Source organism: Bufo bufo, chromosome 3 (genome assembly GCF_905171765.1).
Source record: "Bufo bufo chromosome 3, aBufBuf1.1, whole genome shotgun sequence".
In the NCBI taxonomy this organism is placed as follows: Eukaryota; Metazoa; Chordata; class Amphibia; order Anura; family Bufonidae; genus Bufo; species Bufo bufo.
Window position 1 is genome coordinate 131,086,795 of NC_053391.1, and position 13,465 is coordinate 131,100,259.

The window sequence follows — 13,465 nt, forward strand, 5'->3', positions numbered from 1 at the left end:
CGGGGTCCCATCTCCTGGCCTTCCATTCCCTGGTGATGGATTAGAGTCCCTCCTTTCGCACGCCAGGAACCTGGTGCAACATTCCCTCTCCACCAACACTGCCAGGAATTACCAAGCCGGCTTTAAGGTTTATAAAGATTTTTCCAGGTCTCACCCGCAATGTTGCTTGGACGATATCTCCTACATCCTGGCGTTCATAGCCCACTGTCATCGCAACCTCAGGCTGTCGTACAACACCATTAAGCTGTACTTAGCCGGAATCCAGCACTGCTCCATGCTTCGCAGTCCAAGCGGAGGTTCCATTTTCTCGGTTCAAGCAGTCAAGGCTGCTCTTAGGGGAATCCAGAAGAGCGAGGATGCCCCTCCTGCCCGAAGACAGCCTGTCTCCGGCGAGATGTTTAGGAGGTTTTCATCTGCGCTGGATGGACATCCTTTTGGGCACTCTCCTAGCTTGGTCATCAAGGCAGCTATGTACCTCGGGTTTTATGGTTTCCTTATGCCAGGCGAGTTCACCAGCACCTCCCCCAAGCTTCAGGGCTTGCAGGTGCGGCAATTGTCCTGGGTCCATGACCGTTTTGTCCTCCAGTTACCGTCCACTAAGTCCAACCAGCATGGGCCTCCCACCAAGGTCGGGTATTTTAGAACTTCCAACGTTTGGTGCCCGGTCATGGTCCTCCAACAATTGTTAGCGCTGCTGCAAAATTCCCCCCTAGATGGCCCACTGTTGACTTTCCATGAGAATTTCCTGTCTTCAGTCCAGTTCATATCACACATCAGGACGCTGGCTTCAGGTCTCGGCTATAACCCGCTGGCCATCACTGGGCATTCATTCCGGATTGGGGCTGCGTCCGCAGCTTCAAAAAATGGGGTCCAGGCGCACGTAATTAAAAGCATGGGTCGTTGGCGTTCGTCTTGTTTTACGAGGTACATCCCAAACCCGAATGTCGAGATCTCCCAGGCTTTCTGTAACCTCGTGCTCTGAAAGAAATTAAATGCTTTGTCACTGCTCCGCTTTCCTCGTTATTTTTTGCCCACTGCTAGGCTTACCCTCGCTCCTGGCTCCCGGCACAACACAGCCAGCTTAGGTCAGGGGTAAGTGCTTCTCCTCGTCTGTTGTACTTAAGCCTCTCCCATAAGTTGGAAGGCTGAAAAGTCAGCCTGAATTTGTGGGAGGGGCATCTGACCTTCTTAAGCGCCGGCCCCCATCTCCTCTGGGCGCTTCTGTTCACACCCCCCCCCCCTTCTTCTTCAAACTCCCTTTAGGGTACGCCCACTGCTAGGCTTACCCTCGCTCCTGGCTCCCGGCACAACACAGCCAGCTAAGGTCAGGGGTAAGTGCTTCTCCTCGTCTGTTGCCTTTAAGCCTCTCCCATAAATTCATTATGTTTTTCACAATGTGTTCCCCTTTCCTTCAAAAAATATCCTACGGTGTAGATACCCTTATCATGTGGTATTGATGAATATAATGATTCCGCATCAAGGCTTGCTAGGATCACATCCTCATCAAGACTGATATCATTTAATCTTTTGAGTACGTCCATCGTACAGCTGCCTATAGGCTCTAGCATGTGTCCCTGCAAGTTTGACTCTTAGTCACTTGGGGACTGTTAAGGGAAATATGGCTTTCAGCCAGAACCTCATCCTGATGACCACACAAATATGCCTAATAATTGGACCCTGTGGTATTCACCCATTCAGTATGGCCAGTAGCATTGTGTCCCTTGTTAGCATATCCTAGGCAGTTGAACAACATCCTCTTGACCAAGAGATGGGGGGAGATATTTGGGTGGTCACAGGGTGGAGTCTATGGTGGGGGGGCTGGGACATAACAAGATATAGGTGAAAGTTGGGAGTGAGGCGGGGGCTTCTCTTCCTGGACACCGATGGATGCAGGAGCAAGCTAAGTTATATGTGTGCGTATGTGGGTATGTATATAAGTATAATATCCCAGTAGACTTTATATGTGTACATATAGATATTAGCAGTCTGCAATTGTATTACCAGTTAGATTATATGCTGTTTATGCATGAGTCTCTATATGTACATGTACTAATGGTCAGGTACTGGAGGTGAGTCTGGAGGTGAGTTGGTTAGAAGAGACTGTATATTGGTGGACTCTGGATATACTGTATATACATACACATTATTGGCCACATTTGCTTAGCATCCAGGGTGGACAGGAACTGAGGTGGCTGTGTGTGGTGGTGTCCTCTATGTATTGTGTTATCTGTATCTCCATGTATAATGTCCATTGCCTTGTCATCTCTATGTTATCAGTAAACTATTTTTATATATAAGTATCTGCGAGGGTTGTGTGTTGTTCCTGAGATATATGAAGGACTGGAAGAGGTGTAATTTTACACAGGATAATCGGGTTGTATGGGAAACAAAGGCATACAGTGTGTACAGTTCTGGGCTCCTGTAAACAAGGCAGACATAGCAGAGCTGGAGAGGGTCCAGAGGAGGGCAACTAAAGTAATAACTGGAATGGGGCAACTACAGTACCCTGAAAGATTATCAAAATTAGGGTTATTCACGTTAGAAAAAAGACGACTGAGGGGAGATCTAATTACTATGTATAAATATATCAGGGGGCAGTACAGAGATCTATCCCATCATCTATTTATCCCCAGGACTGTGACTGTGACGAGGGGACATCCTCTGCGTTTGGAGGAAAGAAGGTTTGTACACAAACATAGAAAAGGGTTCTTTACGGTAAGAGCAGTGAGACTATGGAACTCTCTGCCTGAGGAGGTGGTGATGGTGAGTACAATAAAGGAATTCAAGAGGGGCCTGGATGTATTTCTGGAGTGTAATAATATTACAGGCTATAGCTACTAGAGAGGGGTCGTTGATCCAGGGAGTTATTCTGATTGCCTGATTGGAGTCGGGAAGGAATTTTTTATTCCCCTAAAGTGAGGAAAATTGGCTTCTACCTCACAGGGTTTTTTTTGCCTTCCTCTGGATCAACTTGTAGGATGACAGGCCGAACTGGATGGACAAATGTCTTTTTTCGGCCTTATGTACTATGTTACTAATTTGCTAGGAATAGAATAGAAGGGATGGAAAACGGAGATATACATAAATCTCCATTTTCCAAGAGACAAAAATCCCCTCTTCAATGGCGAGCTAGGCCCAAATGTTTTAATTGATCTCTGTTAGGATATACTGTTGAAATTGCTGTTATACTGTGAATTTAGGTTTTTAGACCTGGGAGATTTGGACAGGTAACACAGTTTCATTGAGTCCTAGTGTGAGTTTAATTAATTACAGAGAACCTATTTAAGTGACGTTCCTAGGTTACTGACTGTTTCCCATTTTAACCTGTGAGGTACTTGTTTTTGTTGTTTTTTTTTATTTTTTTATTTTTCTCCAGTCCTTCAGTAGAATCTGCTGGTTGGTAAAAGATTCTTTCAGGAGTAACACACAGATCGCAGGGATAACCATGAGTGACAAAGCAGGACATGGGACTTTTGAAAAGTTAAGTAGATACAGTACGTTTAACCCTGTATTGTCTAGATCAAATGAATCTGTGCAAATGTTATGGGAATCTTTGGTAGATCAAGCTGATTCCTATGACAAATTGCACATTGCTAAGCGTGGTGTGCTCAAACAAACTTCCAAGCGGCTTCACATGCTTGCTAAACTGATGTGCATATTTGATGATGCCATTAGCAAGCTGGAGAAGGTGGAATCCTTTGAAGAGACAAAGCCCCCTGCAAATTTGCATTGTTGTTGTTGTGCAGAAGCGGTTAAACAGGTTTCTAGTCTAGAAACACAACACAAAGAAAAAGTCAGTCAGATCAGCCTGCTGCAGTCTCAGTTAGCTGAGAAAGAAAAATACTATACAGATGTTGATAAAGTTTTTATACAGCTGTATATGGAGATAACGGGCTATAAGGAAAAAGCAGCCTCTACAGAGGTGATAATTGCTGGTCTGAGGACCGAGTTAATAAAGAGAGATGAGACAATTAGTAATATGCAGAAGACAATAACTGAGCTCTCACATCAAAAAGATTTGCACTCAAAGCAAATTTGTGTTTTGAGTGCAAACAGGGGGACAGATGAGAGTGAGACCGCTCCTATGGCTGCCTCCAATCAGACTGATACAACTCCAATAGCTGTACAAAGCGCTGCTGGTGACACCATTCGTGGATTAGGAGGTGGCATGGGACAGACCACTTCCAACTCACAGACGTGTCACAGCAATGCGGCAGAATTGCATTCTTTCCATAACATGGAGAGGATGCAATTTCTGCTAAAGATATGTAAACTGATTCCTACATATGATCCAGGCGCAGATCCTTTCACTTCCTGTGATACTTTTGAGGGACATTGCCAGAAATTTTCTGTCCCTCCAGAATATCGCATGGAACTGTTCAAGCTATGGTTGCCTACACATCTTTTTCAAAGATATGAGGTCATAGAAAAAATTGCCTCCAGGAATGGCCTATTTCATGATGAGGAAGACAGGCTTTCTATCCTCATGAAATTGGTAACAGGGCATACGGACGTCAGCCCAGAGGTCCTAAGTAACTTCAGGCCTACCATCCATGATGAGCCCTTGTCGCTTTGTGGAAGGTTTGAAGCTATTTATAGGAAGGTGACAAAGGATCATGGTGTAGGAGCCCCACAAGGCGTGATACGTATGTTTGTGGAGAAGTTTCCATATCTTGATACCACAATTCGTATAACTGCAGCTAAGGAGACAACACTGATTGAAGCAGCAATGGTAATAGAGCAGGTCAGGCAGGATTTGCTAAAGAGTCACAAATCTATAACAATCAGGAAGAAGGTAGCATTTAATAAAAAAATGCAAGATGGCTGCAAGTTAAAGGGGATGGCAGCTAACAAAATATCTGTGTATTCTAGTGCTCTTCAAAGAAGAAAGTGGGAGAATATACAGTGTTTCCATTGTCTGCAATCTGGACACATTAAACGACTCTGTCCGCACAGAGATGTAAGGCGGGGTGGCTTTCAACCACACATACAATTGCAGAGACAGAGACCTGTTTCATTTGTGAGCCAACAGGCTACACATGAAACAGGGCTGCAAAAAGACACCATTACAACAGATATCCCTTCTGGGAATCTGTTATAATAGATTTGTGGTGGGGATCCCTAAAGATCTGGCCATAATATGTAACTCAGGGATCCCCCATATACTGGCCAGAGCCTGCAATCAATGTAAACCTATAATAGCCCCAGTGCATGGTCACCAACACAGGGAGGGGGGTTAGGTTTACTGTTGCAGAACTTTTTATTTGTTTGTCCTCAGTGTGTAATGCAAATGTGATAGAGTTCTTATCTTTAATCTCTACACCCAGGTGTCTGTTGGGGGAGCTGTTAGGAATTTAAGGCCATACAGCTCACAAACAGATGGTATTGTCCCTCAACCATGAGGAGACAATGGATCTTAGATGAGCTCTTTTGCTTGCATCAATTGGCAATACTGTTGGTTCATAAAGGATAACTTCTTGCATAATAAGACAGTTCAGTCTGGGAGTGCTCTTTTCATGTTGGGCAGGTACCTTAAAATAAAAAAATAAAAAAATAATTTTTCGTGCCAAGGTCTGTTGCTCCCTTAACTTGGCTCAGAGTGTCATCATAAGGGCATGTCGTTGCATATCTCCAGTGTGTCTTACTCAAGTAAACCCTGTACTGAATTGGGTCACTAAAGAGTATGGAGAAATGGCAGTTTATCTCCCTGTCTGTCACTGGCACTTATAAGTAGGCGTTCAGTCAGGCCAAAACTGACTGGGCCCATTAACGGTAGTAACTAACTACCATGGATACATGCCGTGTAATTTGGGTGCTAGCCCACAAAGTCCGCGGCGCAGCCAGTAGTTTGTGGGGCATAGCTCTCCCTATTGGGGATTCTGCGAGGGAGTGGGATGACCCCACAGTGATCCGCAGAGGCGCTTTGTATAAATTGCGACTGTCCAGTCGGACGCGGAACTTGGGCAGCCGTTGCAAGTGGGAGCTCCCACTGGGTTGTGATATATAGCCTTAATTTGTAATGTACCTACTAAGAGTGCCAAGTGTTATCTACAGATACGGTCAACAGGGGGAGGCCATGATATCTCATGATGGATTTTCAGAACTGCAGCTGTTGAGGTGCGCTCCCCTGAGGAGCAGACTGTTTAATATGATTCCAGGTGGAGAAATGCCTAGAGACACAATGATTGCCCTTGATCTAAGAAGATGACCAGACATCTGTACCCATCATGAAGCCACCAGATGATCCCAGATGAAATCCCAGATGAACATCAGAACCATCCATACACAAGAAGATGAATCAACCGATTGGCCAAAGATGCAACATAAATGAGCTTATAATGTATTGTGTTTGTTCTTATTGTAAACACCTCCACACACAGACCAGGCTTCCAACATAGTGTGTCGGTATACCGACAACAGGGGGATATGTTAAGGGAAATATGGCTTTCAGCCAGAACCTCATCCTGATGACCACACAAATATGCCTAATAATTGGACCCTGTGGTATTCACCCATTCAGTATGGCCAGTAGCATTGTGTCCCTTGTTAGCATATCCTAGGCAGTTGAACAACATCCTCTTGACCAAGAGATGGGGGGAGATATTTGGGTGGTCACAGGGTGGAGTCTATGGTGGGGGGGCTGGGACATAACAAGATATAGGTGAAAGTTGGGAGTGAGGCGGGGGCTTCTCTTCCTGGACACCGATGGATGCAGGAGCAAGCTAAGTTATATGTGTGCGTATGTGGGTATGTATATAAGTATAATATCCCAGTAGACTTTATATGTGTACATATAGATATTAGCAGTCTGCAATTGTATTACCAGTTAGATTATATGCTGTTTATGCATGAGTCTCTATATGTACATGTACTAATGGTCAGGTACTGGAGGTGAGTCTGGAGGTGAGTTGGTTAGAAGAGACTGTATATTGGTGGACTCTGGATATACTGTATATACATACACATTATTGGCCACATTTGCTTAGCATCCAGGGTGGACAGGAACTGAGGTGGCTGTGTGTGGTGGTGTCCTCTATGTATTGTGTTATCTGTATCTCCATGTATAATGTCCATTGCCTTGTCATCTCTATGTTATCAGTAAACTATTTTTATATATAAGTATCTGCGAGGGTTGTGTGTTGTTCCTGAGATATATGAAGGACTGGAAGAGGTGTAATTTTACACAGGATAATCGGGTTGTATGGGAAACAAAGGCAATTTGCTAGGAATAGAATAGAAGGGATGGAAAACGGAGATATACATAAATCTCCATTTTCCAAGAGACAAAAATCCCCTCTTCAGGGACATATGACAATAATCTCTCATATATGGCATGCAGTTGCCTATATGCTCCAGCAAGCGCCCCTGCAAATGTGACTCCCAGTTACTTGGGAACAGATAATATTTAGGGACAGATGATAATAACCTCTCATTTTCGATCCCATGTTGGTTCTACGTCCCTTCCATAACAATATGTTATAATAATACCTTTTAAAAGATTCACAGCCTTTGAAATTAAACTATCAGGTGCAAACTGACAATGATCATTTGATCATGGAGCATAACACTGTATCGACATGATATGAGGATGCAATACCATGTTGATACATAGTATAATTCTATTACACCTATACGATGTTATGCAGTCCTTCGTCACTCAATTCTTTACATCTTTGCCCTTATATGATGATGTAGTTCTGTATCGTACACCTCTCGATAATTTCGCTCTCCAGATGTAGAAAATATAGAACCCCTTGTTACTAGCCGCCTAATGGTCCCCCCCTCTTTCGGCTATAACTCAGCGGGCGGGGAACGCCTCCAAGGATACATTAAGACCAGGTGGAATGGAGCATGTGCGTGGTTATGAGTTCAGACCACGCCCATGCCCTCCGATTTGTCCAGGTCGACAGCGCCTTTGTTCCTCTCCGCAACAGGGCGTATCCCTATTTAAAGAGCAGGATCCGGCGCGCGCGCACAGCCATCATAGTGCCGATACGCTGCACGACACACGTGCAGCATCTACCGTCGGTGCGAACATTAGATAGACTAACACCTCTCAGACCCTAAGCCCAGCTCCTGATGAAGTGCCCAAATAAAAGGACACAGAAACACGTTGAGCGGGCTGAGAGAACTGCATATAGGTAGCCACATTGGTGGTGATGAATTGGCATGCTGCGCCCCAACTTACTATGAATAGGAAGTCCTGCCAAGCATAGGTCTTCCATTTAATTGTGTTCCTATACAGCGATCTTATATGGACGTTCAATGGAACACTGGTATATGGGGTGTCAGTAGAGACCTGTGAGTCTAATCATATATGATCAGCCGGTATATGACCCTAACTTAAAGTGGGTCAGGTCTTGCTCTACCGCTGTACGGCTGAATATATATGTAATTGCAGTAGAGTGCGACAATGAATGAATGACCAATATATACACAATTCTGTCGACACTATCTGTGAACTACTGGGGATAACATTCATTTCCCACTCGGCACCAAACTGTTGAAATAGAAGGGGGTACAGATACATACAGTGGATATAAAAAGTCTACACACCCCTGTTAAAATGTCAGGTTTCTGTGATGTAAAAAAATGAGACAAAGATAAAAATTTCTGAACTTTTTCCACCTTTAATGTGACCTATAAACTGTACAACTCAATTGAAAAACAAACTGAAATCTTTTAGGTAGAGGGAAGAAAACATATAAAAATAAAATAATATGGTTGCATTAGTGTGCACACCCTTAAACTAATACTTTGTTGAAGCACCTTTTGATTTTATTACAGCACTCAGTCTTTTTGGGTATGAGTCTATCAGCATGGCACATTTTGACTTGGCAAGATTTGCCTACTCTTCTTTACATAAACACTCCAAATCTGTCAGATTGTGAGGGCATCTCCTGTGCACAGCCCTCTTCAGATCACCCCACAGATTTTCAATCGGATTCAGATCAGTGCTTTGGCTGGGCCATTCCAAAACTTTAATCTTCTTCTGGTGAAGCCATTCCTTTGTTGATTTTGATGTATGCTTTGGGTCGTTGTCATGCTGAAAGATGAAGTTTCTCTTCATGTTCAGCTTTCTAGCAGAAGCCTGAAGGTTTTGTGCCAATAGTGACTGGTATTTGGAACTGTTCATAATTCCCTCTAGCTTAACTAAGGCCCCAGTTCCAGCTGAAGAAAAACAGCCCCAAAGCATGATGCTGCCACCACCATGCTTCACTGTGGGTATGTTGTGTTGTGCCATATTTTCTCCACTTGATGATGACTGTCTTCACTGTGTTCCATGGTATATCTAATGCCTTGGAAATTCTTTTGTACCCTTCTCCTGACTGATACCTTTTAACAATGAGATCCCTCTGATGCTTTGGAAGCTTTCTGTGGACCATGGCTTTTGCTGTGGGATGCGACTAAGAAAATTTCAGGAAAGACCAACTAGAGCAGCTGAACTTTATTTGGGGTTAATCAGAGGCACTTTAAATGATGGCAGGTGTATGCTGACTCCTATTTAACATGATTTTGAATGTGATTGCTTAATTCTGAACACAGCTACATCCCCAGGTATAAGAGTTTTTTTTTGTTGTTTTCTTCCCTCTACCTAAAAGATTTCAGTTTGTTTTTTAATTGAGTTGTACAGTTTATATGTCACATTAACACCTTAGGGACGCATGACGTACCAGTACGGCATGTTTCCCGAGTCCTTAAGGACCCATGACGTACCGGTACATCATGGCTTTAAAATGCGATTGCGGCGCCGCGGGGGTTAATCGGAACAGGATGCCAGCTGAAATCATTTAGCGGGCATCCTGTCACAATGCCGTATCGGCGATCGCAGAAAACCGCAGGTCAATTCAGACTTGCGGTTTGCTGCGTTTCCGGTCCATTCGGGTCTCCGGTGACCAGATGAACCGGAAAAAGAATGTGATCGGTGGTGTGATTATACACCACCAATCACAGTACGAACATTTGGGAGAGGCGGTGCTGGCCGTGGTGCTGATGGCTGCTGTCCAGGGTGCTGATTGGTGCAGGGAGAGAGGCACGAGATTCAAACTTCCTGCGCTCCTCTCTCCCCTCCTCTTCCTGTTCAGCACCTGCACCCTGCAGCACCGTCCTCACCAGGCTCCTGCGATCCCCCCCATCGGCACCCATCACCCTCCTGCACCCATCACCCTCCAGGTAGGTTAGGGTCAGTGAGGGAGAGGCACCGTTAGGCAGGGATAAAAGGGAAAAGTTAGTTAGGAAAAAATAAATAATAATAATTTATCTAAACTTATTATTTTTTTAGCTTTGAGACCTTAGACCCCCCCTGGGTTAAAATGGAAAATTTTCCAAAAAATAGAAATTTCTAAATTGTTTCTCCATATGCCGTTAACTCTTGTGGAACACCTAAAGGGTTAACAAAGTTTGTAAACCCAGTTTTGAATACCTTGAGGGGTGTACTTTCTTAGATGGAGTCACTTTTTTGAAATTTCTATTCTAGGGGTGCAACGGGGGGCTTGAAATGGGACATGGTATAAACAAAACCAGTCCTGCAAAATCTGCCTTCCAAAACCCATATGGCATTCCCCTCCTTCTATGTCCTCCCGTTTGGCCAAACAGTAGTTTACGACCACATATGGGGTGTTTTTGCAAACTACAGAATCAGGGCAACCCATATTGAGTTTTGTTTGGGAGTTAACCCTCACTTTATTACTGGAAAAAATGGGTTAAAATGGAACATTTTTCAAAAAATATAAATTTCTAAATTGTTTCTCCATCTGCCATTAACTCTTGTGGAACACCTAAAGGGTTAACAAAGTTTGTAAACCTAGTTTTGAATACCTTGAGGGGTGCACTTTCTTAGACGGAGTCACTTTTTTGAAATTTCTATTCTAGGGGTGCAACGGGGGGCTTGAAATGGGACATGGTATAAACAAAACCAGTCCTGCAAAATCTGCCTTGCAAAAACCATATGGCGTTCCCCTCCTTCTATGTCCTCCCGTTTGGCCAAACAGTAGTTTACGACCACATATGGGGTGTTTCTGCAAACTACAGAATCAGGGCAACCAATATTAAGTTTTGTTTGGCAGTTAACCCTTGCTTTTTTCCTGGAAAAAATTGATTATATTGGAAAATTTTCAAAAAAATCTAAATTCTTAAATTTTATGTCCATTTGCCATGAAGTCTTGTAGAAGACCTAAAGGGTTAAAATCCGTTTCGAATACCTTGAGGGGTGTACTTTCTAGAATGGGGTCATTTTTGGATGGTTTCTATTACGTAAGCCTTACAAAGTGACTTCAGACCTGAACTGGTCCATAAAAAGTGGGATTTGGAAAATTTCTGCAAAATTAAAAAACTTGCTTCTAAACTTCTAAGCTATGTAACATTCCCAAAAAATAAAATATCATTCCCAAAATTATCCAAACATGAAGTAGACATATGGGGAATGTAAAGTCATCACAATTTTTGGCGGTATTACTATGTATTACAGAAGTAGAGAAACTGAAACTTTTAAATTTGCTAATTTTTCCAAATTTTTTGTAAATTTGGTATTTTATTAACTTTTTTGACCCAATTTTAGCAGTGTCATGAAGTACAATATGTGACGAAAAAACAATCTCAGAACGGCCTGGGTAAGTAAAGGCGTTTTAAAGTTATCAGCACTTAAAGTGACACTGGTCAGATTTGCAAAAAATGGCCAAGTCTTTAAGGTGAAATAGGGCTGAGTCCTTAAGGGGTTAAAGGTGGAAAAAGTTCTAAAATGATTTATCTTTGTCTCATTTTTTTACATCACAGAAACCTGACATTTTAACAGGGGTGTGTAGACTTTTTATATCCACTGTATATATCGCTGTACCTTCTCTCTAAGGTGTGGAGATGACAGTATGAATTAGCGGATAACATATGCTTTATCCAGCTATACATATATTCCCACAATCTGCCTGTCTCTATATGAGAAGAGAAAAAAAGAGCGATTCGCCCATTTTTAAGTGATGATTTATTAATAAAGTTTATTTTTGTTTTATTTTAACCGTTCCTCAGGCAGTGAGATTTTCTAAAACAGTACTGTAAACATCAAATACATCCCTCCTTGCCTTTTGACATAGTAACATAGTATACAAGGCTGAAAAAAGAAGTACGTTCATCCAGTTCGGCCTGCTATCCTGCAAAGTTGATCCAGAGAAAGGGAAAAAAACTTTGAGTTAGAACCCAATTTTCCTCACTTTAGGGGAAAAAATTCCTTCCCGACTCCAATCAGGCAATCAGAATAACTCCCTGGATCAACAATCCATCTCTAGTAACTATAACCTGTAATATTATTACACTCCAGAAATACATCCAGGCCCCTCTTGAACTCTTTTAGTGAACTCACCATCACCACCTCCTCAGGCAGAGAGTTCCATAGTCTCACTGCTCTTACCGTAAAGAATCCTCTTCTATGTTTGTGTACAAACCTTCTTTCCTCCAGACGCAGAGGATGTCCCCTCGTCACAGTCACAGTCCTGGGGATAAATAGATGATGGGAGAGATCTCTGTTCTGACCCCTGATATATTTATACATAGTTATTAGATCTCCCCTCAGTCATCTTTTTTCTAAAGTAAATAACCCTAGTTTTGATAATCTTTCTGGGTACTGTAGTCCACCCATTCCAGCTATTACCTTAGTTGTCTTCCTTTGAACCCTCTCCAGCTCTGCTATGTCTGCCTTGTTCACAGGAGCCCAGAACTGTACACAGTACTCCATGTTCTCATCACCGGCATATATGCCCCTTTTGATGCACCCCATAATCTTACTAGACTTGGCAGCAGCTGTCTGACACTGGTTGCTACAGTTAAGTTTACTGACAACTAAGTCCTTTTCCATATCAGTGTTAGGGCTCCCCATGCACACAAATGTAATTTTGGTCTGCATACAATCTGTATTTTTTGCGGGTTGGATGTAGAACGGCGTAAGATGCAGACAGCACACCCATGTGCTGTTCACATCCGTATGTTTGTTCCATGGCCCCGTTAAAAAATCGAACATGTACTATTCTTGTATTTTGTTTTCCATGTGCATAAACTTACATTTATCAGTATTAAACCTTGTATGCCACTTCTCTGCCCTAGAGAGAAAACATTTCTAGTACATGGGTGGAACCAGACAAAAACAATGGTATCTGTTGATAAAAGAATCAATGGGGGAATGTATCAAGTTTGCGCACCAGTTTTCTGGCAAAAAAAATCTACATTTTTGGTGCAAGTGCTGTTTTATACAAAAGATTATTTCCCCCCTCCCCTACCACTTTTACAAACCGCGGCCAGGCTTATTTAAGAACATGTTTCCTGGAGCACGTTAGACCATAAATTTACATCAGACCATAAATCTACACCAGAATTATTACCTCTTAATTATTCTGGAGCATCATACTTCAGCAGGGTTTGCACTGTGGAATTGTGAGGGTGTGCTCCCACATAAGCTGCCTTTAGAGATGAGCGAATCGAAGTT